Raw genomic sequence first — 11,017 nt, 5'->3', positions numbered from 1 at the left:
GGTTGGTACGTATTATATTCGTAAACATTTGTGATCACCAGATTTTCACGTTGCGGTTCTTTATGATTAGATATATAAAAACTAAATAACTTTAATAGGAATATATGTATAATAAATACAAAGAAATTAAAGGAGAATCAGATTCTATTAATGTGATAATAGACAAATGTGCACAGTCTATTTCATGGTATAGATTCTAGACCAATGTGTGTGAATGAATAATGGTATTTTCCAGTCTTTTACGGCGCCGACAGTTTGTTTTTCTCCATCAAATTTGAAAATTTCACATTACAAATCTTCTCTGCAACACTTTTTGATATTTTTAATCTCAGATAATAAAAAGCATATTCCGAAAGATCTCAACAAATCTCTCTTGTTTATTTAGCATTGAGAACATTACAAAAGAAGTCGCGTGAAATCGCAAATATATTTTTAGTATTCTGGTTATGCACGAGTCAGGTTTAGTTTGTTCAGGTACTAAATAACATTGGTTCACTGTCACTGATTGCACTTTGACAAAGATAAGATTTGGTGGGGATATGAACCCGAGCATGAACAAGTTGAGTCTCAAGATACTTGAGCATAAAGTATAAAAACATCGACAGTTGACAAAAAAAGAAGAAGACTAAAAACAGGCAGGAGATCGGTGTGTTCGTTTGTGTCAATTGCAATCATCAAGGCTATTCCACTCTTATGACTCGAGGCTTATGTTTTAGAATTTCTTTCATCTTTGTATTTTAAAATTCTCTTATGGTTCTGGATTTTTTTATATCTTTACCGGGTTTTGTCTCTAGAAGGAAAGTTGTGTGTACGACCACATTTGACATGTTTTAATATATTCTTCAGATGACAAAAAAAAAAGAAGTAAAGTGTTTAAAAAGGTCTGAGCGGTACATAACATCCTTTTAACATCCTTTTGATAGTTGAAATTTCATTAAAAAGAAAAAAAGTAAGTGTTGAGTCCAACTTGATAGGGAAGACAAGAACATAAGAGAAAGTTCATACATATGAGCATTCTTGGGATGTAAAACTAAGAATCAAATCACACTGAACAGAATGATTCTTACTTAATGGAAGTGTTAAAGAGAAAATAGGGATGTAAGTTGTAGCAAACAAATTGGCCAACACAAATATCTTTTTTCTTTTTCTTTTTGAATTATACAGGGCTATCATAACCCCACAGAAATTGTCCAGACTAGTCACATGTTGCCACATGTCAGTCCCCTGTCCTTGGCGATGCCGAAATGTTAATTCCGCAGTGGCCGGGACTCGAACCAACACAAATATCATAAGACCAAAAACTCTAGTGCGAAGCCCTAAATTTTAATGAACCGCTTGTATTTTTCTTGTAAAATGACAGTAAACAACTCGAATTGTGATATATGGAAAGACTTAAAAAGATTGATTTAACTATCTATGTCACCAAATGTGACTTACTTTTTCTGTCACACATCTGTTTAGAATTTTACAATTAAACGTGCTTGAGCTAGAATATTGGAATGATGGATAACCTACCGAGAAGTGATTCGCGATATTTGTGAATGAGGCTAAAGCACAGATAAATGTCATGCAGTGATTGCAAAATCAGTAAACAAGTCTTTTGGACATTAGAAAATTAACGTACGGACTTTTAGGTGGGATAGAACCCACGAACCGAGTGAACTGATATCTTGCACATTTGCATTGTTTTAACTCTTCATTCTCGCATGTTTTGATCATTTAGATTAGGAATTATGCATTTTAGTTTCCCTTTTTACATCGCATAAGTCTTTATCAGGTGTTGGAGTGTCCATTGGAGTTCTTGGAGATACTTATAGGCATTTGAGATCAAAAAATGAGTGGAAAAATGTTGTTTGAGCGAACAGAGCACCGGAGCGGGATACGGGAGCGACCTACGACACCCGCTCCAGACGAAACGAAAACAGCACGACCCCTTTGCACCGGGGTGAGACACCTGCTCCGAGCTCAACCTCTCGTCGACAACTTTCGAGAAGTGGAGCGACCTGGTGGAGCGACGTCATGAACCCGCACGCGACTTGAAGACGTGAAGATGGCGTAGAGAGCGACGTCCCGCAGCGAGGTTATCAACCCGCTCCAGATGTGGAGCGACCTGGTAGAGAGACGTCATGAACCCGCACGACTTGAAGACGTGAAGATGGCGTTTAGAGCGACGTCCAGCAGCGGGGTTATCAACCCGCTCCAGATGTGGAGCGATCTGGTGGAGCGACGTCATGGACCCGCGCGCGATTTGAAGACATGAAGCAAACATATTGGAGCGACGTTGCGGAGCGAGGTGACTAACCTGCTCTAGATGTAGAGCGACGTGGCGGAGCGACCTGCTGTACCCGCGCCGTGTACTTTCTTTTGATCGATAATTTATGTTTTATTTGGGCCTTTTAAATTGTGGACTGAGCCCATTAAGTTTTATAAGTCATATAAATACTCTCTAAACCTAATGTTAGAATCTTAATCTTGTTTTTCTATCAAATCACAAGAACTTTTAGGTAAAAGATCTAATCTTGATCATTATCTTGTGTGATTGCTTGCTTAACCTGATCACTAATCATGATTAACACCAAATCACCATTGATTCTTGGGTTCATCATGAAGATTAGTGAGTAGTCATCTTTGGATTCATGGGTTAGGGAGACTAAGGGTGATTAAGCTAGATCTAAGGTGTTTTAGTATAGATCCATCTTGTTCCTTCCTAGTAGAGTGCTTCTAATGCAATTTTAGAGTTGACCTCTCTAAAATTGAGCTTTAGGCATTTCCCACCCGATAGGTGTTCGATGAAATGCCTGAACCAACTCTACTATGCTTTTAACACTCTTTACCATAGAGATTTGATGTTAAAGGTGTTAATATGGCTAATAGGCTTGAAATTAATGATTCTTAGATAATATTCAACCAAAGAGATTTGATGCTTGAGTTATCTTAGTGAATGAGCATTCATCTAGAGATAGATTTTGTTTAGGATTGTGTCTAGGTCTAAGGTTAATAGATTGATAGAAAGATACCACCTTTAGATTGAAACTTGATCATCCAAGGTCAATTCTCTTAGCCCATGAGTTCTTCCATTCCATAAGAAAGGAAAGCTTTGTTCTTTATTGCATTTTAGTAGTATTCTAGTTCAAAATCATCTCACCAATTGATAGCACTTAGATTAAGCATGGTCTTGCATTCCCTTTGCTTTAGAATCACTTAGAACTGGTTTGACATCCTTTATACTATAACATTTGATTAGGAGCCTTGAAAACTCATATTCATGTTGGATTGCTAATTTTGTGGTAGAAATGAGTAGAGTCGAAAATTGAAAAGACTAGGGTTCTTGAGATTTGGGAATATTCGAAATTGCCAACATTGAGTTTGAATGTTGTTTGGATTGAGGTATTTGGTTGTTTTAGAGTTTGCTTAGGAAGTCCTCTCAATTTAGAGCACAATTGTTCAATGAAAACTTACTTAATTGTCATTTTAATGCTTGAGAACAATGAGAAACTTGCTTCTTTGGTTATAACTCTATCACTTAGGCCTAGTTCTCTATTGATGGTGCAATGTGATAGTCTTGCCTAAAGCTGATTGTGCAATTGCTTGAATTCACATTTGCAACTTTATTTTTACTCCTCTTTTGTTCCTCTTGCTAATACTCTATAAAGGTTTGAATGTTACATGTACAATGACAAAGACAAACAAAACAGATATGGATGCTAAGAAGGCAGCAGCTGCAAGGAGGAAAACTGCACTTAGGGGAAAGCCCCTAGAACCTTCTGAGCCAAGCCAACAAGGAGTGGAGAGAACATCTAGACAGCAAGTTTTGGCTGCAAAAAAGGCAAAAGAGAGAGAAAAGAAAGAGGGTAAAGCTGTGGCATCTTCTTCTATGGATGAAGGAGAAGAAGAGCCAGCTCCTTCAAAGAAAGCCAAGATGTCTAAAGAAAAGGGGATTGCTGTTGAAAGGGACAGGAGCAAAACACCAACTGTTGAAGAGTTATACCAGCACTTGGCTAAAGGTGTTTCTTGGGTTCCAACGCGCTTTGCTGACACCAAGATAATGGAAGAGCTAGGAATCGAAGGAGATGTTAGGACAATGCTGCAGCACATGAAGATGGAGAGCTTATATTCCATGGCATATCCTACTTATGTGGAACCTTCATGTCAATTCCTAGCAACTCTTGAAGCTACCTTCCATGAAGTCGAGCATGTAAGGCAAGTGTGGGGCAAGATAAAGTTTAAGGTCAATGGAAAAACTCATTTCATGAGTTTCAAAGACATTGGAGCAATGATGGGGCTTGAGGACAATGAAGATCCAACTCTCCCAAGATTCAACAAGCTCCCTACAGGTGTTTGGAGAGTGATAAGTGGCAATTCCCATGCTACTGGTCATGACAAGAATTCGACCATCAGACATCCAGCAGTGCACTATCTCCACAGGATACTTGTCCACACACTCTACCCTCGCAAGGAGCCAGAGACAGTCAATGAAGAAGAGCTGAGACTACTCTACCGAGCTGTTAGAGACAATGTCACACCTGAACAGCTTGAGGAGTTTGAGGAGATTGATGACATGACGTTTCCTACAACTAACATCTTTGAAGACTTCAGAATGGTTGGTCTCTTTGTGGAGCGCCTCATGTACTACAAAGATTGGGTTTGGACTACAACTGATTCATCTCCTCAGCTTGGAATTGGTGGTTTGATAACCCCACTGCTGATAGCCAATGGTGTGAACTTGGGGATTGATCCCAAAAGACCATCATTCATTGATGCTCCTTATTTGAGGATTGCTACTTACATTGGTGGGAGGCATCATGAGAAGGTTGTCTACACATACTACCACAAAAGAAAGATGGTTGAGTTGTTGCTTCCAAATAGAGAGCTCACAAAAATAGAGAAGCCGGGGGTCATCCACTTCAACATAGCTGAATTAGAGTTCTTTGGACCCCATGGCCCTATAGATCATGTGACTGCTCCTAGAAAAAGGAGAGGTGGAGTGAGAGGTAGTGTAAGAGCTGGAACAAGTGCTGCTACACAAGGGGAATCTGCTACCCCCATCTATGGCCCTCCTCGCTACCACTTGACTCAGCGCTCAACAGCCCTACCTCGCGGCCCTCTCCGTGAATCTCATGAGCACATTGACAATCTTCAAAGATGGAACAAGGCTCAGGACAGGACAATCTTCAAGCTAAAGACCAAGTACAAGGAGCTTAAAAAGACAGTGAAGAGGTAAGCTGAAGCTTCAGCTCAATTCATGAAGAAGGTGGCTGATCTTTTGGTTAGAGGAGGAGTAGGAGGATGTAGTTCTGAAGACTTTGTCACTAGAGACACCTCAGTTCCTCAACCCCAACACTTTGACCCTGTAACAAACCTTTCTTTGGCTCTTGGACCTCTCCTAACTGCCCGCCAACTCTTGCGTCTGGCACGAAACCCATAGGCTCCTGAATCCAACTCCGGGAATAAGTCTCCTTCCCTTGCCTCAACCGATGAAGAAACCGACAACGAGGAGGTTGCCAGCGAGCCTCAAGCATACTTCACTACCTACCCCGATGACACCGGCAATGAGGCCTCAGCCTTTTTCTCGGACGTTTAGACAGGTACTCCATCACCTCACCATTGTATATACCAGTTTATTTTTCATTTAACTTTCTTTTCGGTATCTCTTCTTCTCTTGGACACACAGAGACTGTGTGACTCAAGTGTGGGGAAGGTACCAAGTATTTAATCATTTTAAAGTGTTTTATGTCATGCATTGTAGATACATATTTGCATAGAAAATTCAAAAAAAAAAAATTAAAAAATTAAAAAATTTCAAAAACAACAAAAAGAAGCATGTAGTTGCATTTTTAAGATTGAGTCTAGAGCATACACCTATTTGCATAGAAAAAAAATCCAAAAAATTAGATATCTAGGATCATATAGGTTGCATTCATTTGCATAGGGAACTATGATTGAAATACCTTGTAAAGGACACATGTCTAGAACTCAATCTAGCATCCTAGCCAAACATAGCAAGTAGCTTAAGCATCTCTTGAAAAAGCTTGCAAGTTTCGAGCCTTGAAAACTCTTCTTGAAACCTGTTGCTTGTTTGATGATTGGCATTGTTCTTGAAACCAACTCCAGATGAACTAGGCTTAATGAACTTAATCTCTCTTGCACATGGACATTTGCATACTTGATCATGGATATTACACACATTTGAGCTATCTTTCTCCTTTGTACCAATCTTTGTTAACCCAAATGGCACTCCATACCCATTAACCCTCACCATTCTTTGAAACCAACATTAATTTGCTTGAGTGAGACCTTTTATTGATAGCATGTCATGTGCAAAATCTTGAAAGCATTAGGAGCGACAATAGGGTTGTTCTCATCTTTGGCTAGCATATGAACCTAATTTGAGCTAGCATCTAGGATGGTGAGTGGATTTATGTACTCTAAAAGTTTAATGTCTTGGGTTTGGGATGTGAGAAAGTTGAGAAAGATTAACAAGAGAGTGTAAGCGAAAAAGAAAAACCCTAGGGACCAAAAGAAAGAAAACTATAGATTATGTCATTTGAGACCTTCTCCCTAAATAAAAAAAAAAAAAAAAAAAAAAAAAAAAAAAAAAGAGTCTTAATAAGATAGTGGGGAAAGACAAAGAAAAAGAGTTAGAGCTAAGAAGTGAAAAGAAGGTCCCTGGTTGGTTGAGTCAAAATAAAAAGAGAGTTGTTCATTGGGTGAGATGTGAAAGTGGGAGTATTTTGGGTTTGGGAAAGAAAAAAAAGAAGGGTAGAACTTAAAGCTACTTAAGAAAGGGATAGAATGATGAGAACAAGCATTGTATGCATGAATTGCTCATTTTCTTAGATAAATTTTGCATAATGATCTTGCTCCTAATTTTGAGTGTGAGCCACTATAAATGATGCAATTGAAACCATTTTTCTTCACATTAGACCACTTTTTCTCACCAAACCAAATGATTAAGATCAAATATCCATTTCCAAGAATTCACCTTGTGTGTGTGTGAATGAATGTGAAAGTTGGCTAAAGAACTTGTTGGTTGGATGACAATGTGCCTTGTGTAGAGATAAAAGAGTCTTAATAGGCCTTGAGAAACTAGAGTGCACTAAGAAGATTGCTCATGCTATTTGCTATGCTTTCCTTAGGATGTGAGGTTGATGGCTAGAAAGTGTCCTTTTGGTTATGAGTTCCCATTTCCAAACCTCTCTCCCTTTTTGCTCTTGAAAGTTCACTTGTGGACAAGTAAAGGACTAGTGTGGGGGAGTTGATATCTTGCACATTTGCATTGTTTTAACTCTTCATTCTCGCATGTTTTGATCATTTAGATTAGGAATTATGCATTTTAGTTTCCTTTTTGCATTGCATATGTCTTTATCTGGTGTTGGAGTATCCATTGGAGTTCTTGGAGATACTTATAGGCATTTGGGATCAAAACGGGAGTGCAAAAATGTTGTTTGAGCGAGCAGAGCACCAGAGCGGGTTACGGGAGCGACCTACGACACCCGCTCCAGACAAAACGAAGACAGCGAGACCCCTTTGCACCGGGGTGAGACACCCGCTCCGAGCTCAACCTCTCGTCGACAACTTTCGAGAAGCGGAGCGACCTGGTGGAGCGACGTCATGAGCCCGCGCGCGACTTGAAGACGTGAAGATGGCGTAGAGAGCGATGTCCCGCAGCGGGGTTATCAACCCGCTCCAGATATTGAGCGACCTGGTGGAGCGACGTCATGAACCCGCGCGACTTGAAGACGTGAAGATGGCGTTTAGAGCGACGTCCCGCAACGGGGTTATCAACCCGCTCCAGATGTGGAGCGACGTCATGGACCCGCACGTGATTTAAAGACATGAAGCAAACATATTGGAGCGACGTTGCGGAGCGAGGTGACTAACCCGCTCTAGATGTGGAGCGACGTGGCGGAGCAACCTGCTGTACCCGCGCCGTGTACTTTCTTCTGATCGATAATTTATGTTTTATTTGGACCTTTCAGGTTGTGGACTGAGCCCATTAGGTTTTAGAAGTCATATAAATACTCTCTAAACCTAATGTTAGAATCTTAATCTTGTTTTTCTATCAAATCACAAGAACTTTTAGGTAAAAGATCTAATCTTGATCATTATCTTGTGTGATTGCTTGCTTAACCTGATCACTAATCATGATTAACACCAAATCACCATTGATTCTTGGGTTCATCATGAAGATCAGTGAATAGTCATCTTTGGATTCATGGGTTAGGGAGACTAAGGGTGATTAAGCTAGATCTAAGGTGTTTTAGTATAGATCCATCTTGTTCCTTGCTAGAAGAGTGCTTCTAATGCAATTTTAGAGTTGGTCTCTCTAAAGTTGAGCTTTAGGTATTTCCCACCCGATAGGTGTTCGATGAAATGCATGAACCAACTCTACTATGCTTTTAACACTCTTTACCAAAGAGATTTGATGTTAAAGGTGTTAAGATGGCTAATAGGCTTGAAATTAATGATTGCTTAGATAACATTCAACCAAAGAGATTTGATGCTTGAGTTATCTTAGTGAATGAGCATTAGATTGAAACTTGATCACCCAAGGTCAATTCCCTTAACCCATAAGTTCTTCCATTCCATAAGAAAGGAAAGCTTTGTTCTTTATTGCATTTTAGTAGTATTCTAGTTCAAAATCATCTCACCAATTGATAACATTTAGATTAAGCATGGTCTTGCATTCCCCTTGCTTTAGAATCACTTAGAACTGGTTTGACATCCTTTATACTATAACATTTGATTAGGAGCGTTGAAAACTCCTAACATCATGAACGAACTTAATGACATTAGCCGTGGACGAGTCATTAGCTGTGGACAACCACAGTCAGGAAGTTACAATGACCTTAAAAGCCTTTTCGGAAATGATCAGCCTTAAGATAATAAGAAGGTAGTTTAGTGGATCAAATGCTGAGATGGACCACTTGGTCTGCAAAAAATCTCAATTAGACCCATCACTTTATTTATTTATTTTGCATTTAAATTTAAATAAAAATCTATGTTAAATAATTGAAAATCCTAAGGAGTTAAACATATTTACTAACCTATGCCATTACTATCCAACCCAATATCCGATCCAGATCCAGACCCGAAATCCGACCCAATCTCCTTCTTCTTCTTCCCCATTTCTTCCCCATTCATAGTTCTTCCACCATAATACAAAATCAAAATTTTTCTTTAACCATCCGCTAATTTTCTCTTTCTTATCTCAAATCGATCAACCCATAGTCATGTTTAATCAAATTATATCTTATCCATAGTCTAATTTCATCTTTTCCATCTGATATCCAAGATAATGAAGAACACAAAGTATTACTAGTACAACTCAAATTAGGATAACTAGTACAACTCAAACTAGTACAACTTGTACAACTCGAATTAGTATAACTAGTACATATTGAGTATCTCCTATATATTATTTGAAATGTGATTTTCTTATATATCATCACCATATTCATTCTCACAAAAAAAGATGACATGGCTTTGAGAAATTATGAAATGACATCACTTAATTATGAGATGTATAATAATTTCATCTATTTATTGTTTTCGGCATATGAAGATGCTAGAAAAGAGAATGATGTAGAACCAATAAGACATACTGGTCTTATTTACCCCGCATGCATGTGTCAAATATATGAATAGTATATTTTTAATAATATTTGATTTGAAATTGATATGCTTACAAGTTGTACTAGTTATACTAGTTGTACGATTTTTGGAAAAAATTCATCTTCATCTTTTTGGTCTTGAGGCCAAAAAGTTAGATGCAGAGCCAGAAAATTCTTCAAACATTGTTCTAAAAACGCGAGTCACTGGAAAGAAGAAAAAGATTGGGTTTGATGTATGATTTTTGGTTTTTTTTGCAAATAATTGTTTTAATTGTGATGAAATAACATAGTTGTACTAGTATTTGAGTTGTACCGTTTGTACATAGTTGTACTAGTTTAATCTTTCCCGTTTGCATCTGTCAAAATACATGTATACATCATCCCTTTTTTTTAGCATATGAATGATATTTTAAAGATGATGTTGAACAAATAATACATATTAGTCTAATCTTTCCCACTTGCATCTGTCAAAATACATGTATAATTAGAACAACTAGAAGTCTAAAACATGTATAATTACTACAATTTTACAATTAATATGATTATATTTAATTTTTGTTTTCAACGTATGAATGATACTGTGAACTTCTTGTAGATGCACCTTTTTGATCGACTGCAAGGTGATCTTACCACCTGTCCTTAATGGATGTGTCAAAATATGTTAATAGTTTGTTTATATAATATTTGTTTTGTTAATGATTTGTTTTACCGTTTGTACTAGTTGTACCAGTTGTATTATATATGGAAGAAAATTATCTTCACGTTTTTGCTCCCGAAGCCGAATAAGACAACTGTCGAGCTAGAAAAGATTGCAGTTTAAGATCTGGAAGAGTATAGTCCAAAAGATAATGCATAAGCCATCACGAGTTTGAAAAAATTGCATAAACATTAATATTTGGTATTTGGACTACAACAATAATAATTTAACTGGTTTAACTACAGTAGTACTATTACTAGTTTAATTGTGGCAACACTTGATTTGTGTTTTTCTAGTGCTGGTTATTAGGTTTCTCGCCTCAAAGTTCATTTTATTGATATGGACATGAAAATATTATAAGAAACAGAGCAATTGTAATCACATACACAAGAAGAACATGGTGAAACTTGCATATTTTGATATAAAATATGATATACATATGTTTGTTGTATCTACAAATTTGATTCAAATAGTTTTTGATTCTTATGTCTGCAAATTAGTACATTTCACTCAGTTTATTATTTAATTATATTTTATAATTTAAATTTTTTCCTGCAAGAAAAACAAATCCTCAAAAATTTATGAAGTTTTTAAAAAATTATGAAATTTATAATCCCAATGCCATCAGTTTCTTTTTAATATCTAATTTTTTTTATAAATATTATTTAGTTTTACGTTTTGTATTTACGTACCTAACAAATTTTTT

This window comes from Brassica oleracea, chromosome C1 (assembly GCF_000695525.1).
Source record: "Brassica oleracea var. oleracea cultivar TO1000 chromosome C1, BOL, whole genome shotgun sequence".
Classification (NCBI taxonomy): Eukaryota; Viridiplantae; Streptophyta; class Magnoliopsida; order Brassicales; family Brassicaceae; genus Brassica; species Brassica oleracea.
This window is presented reverse-complemented; position numbering follows the sequence as displayed.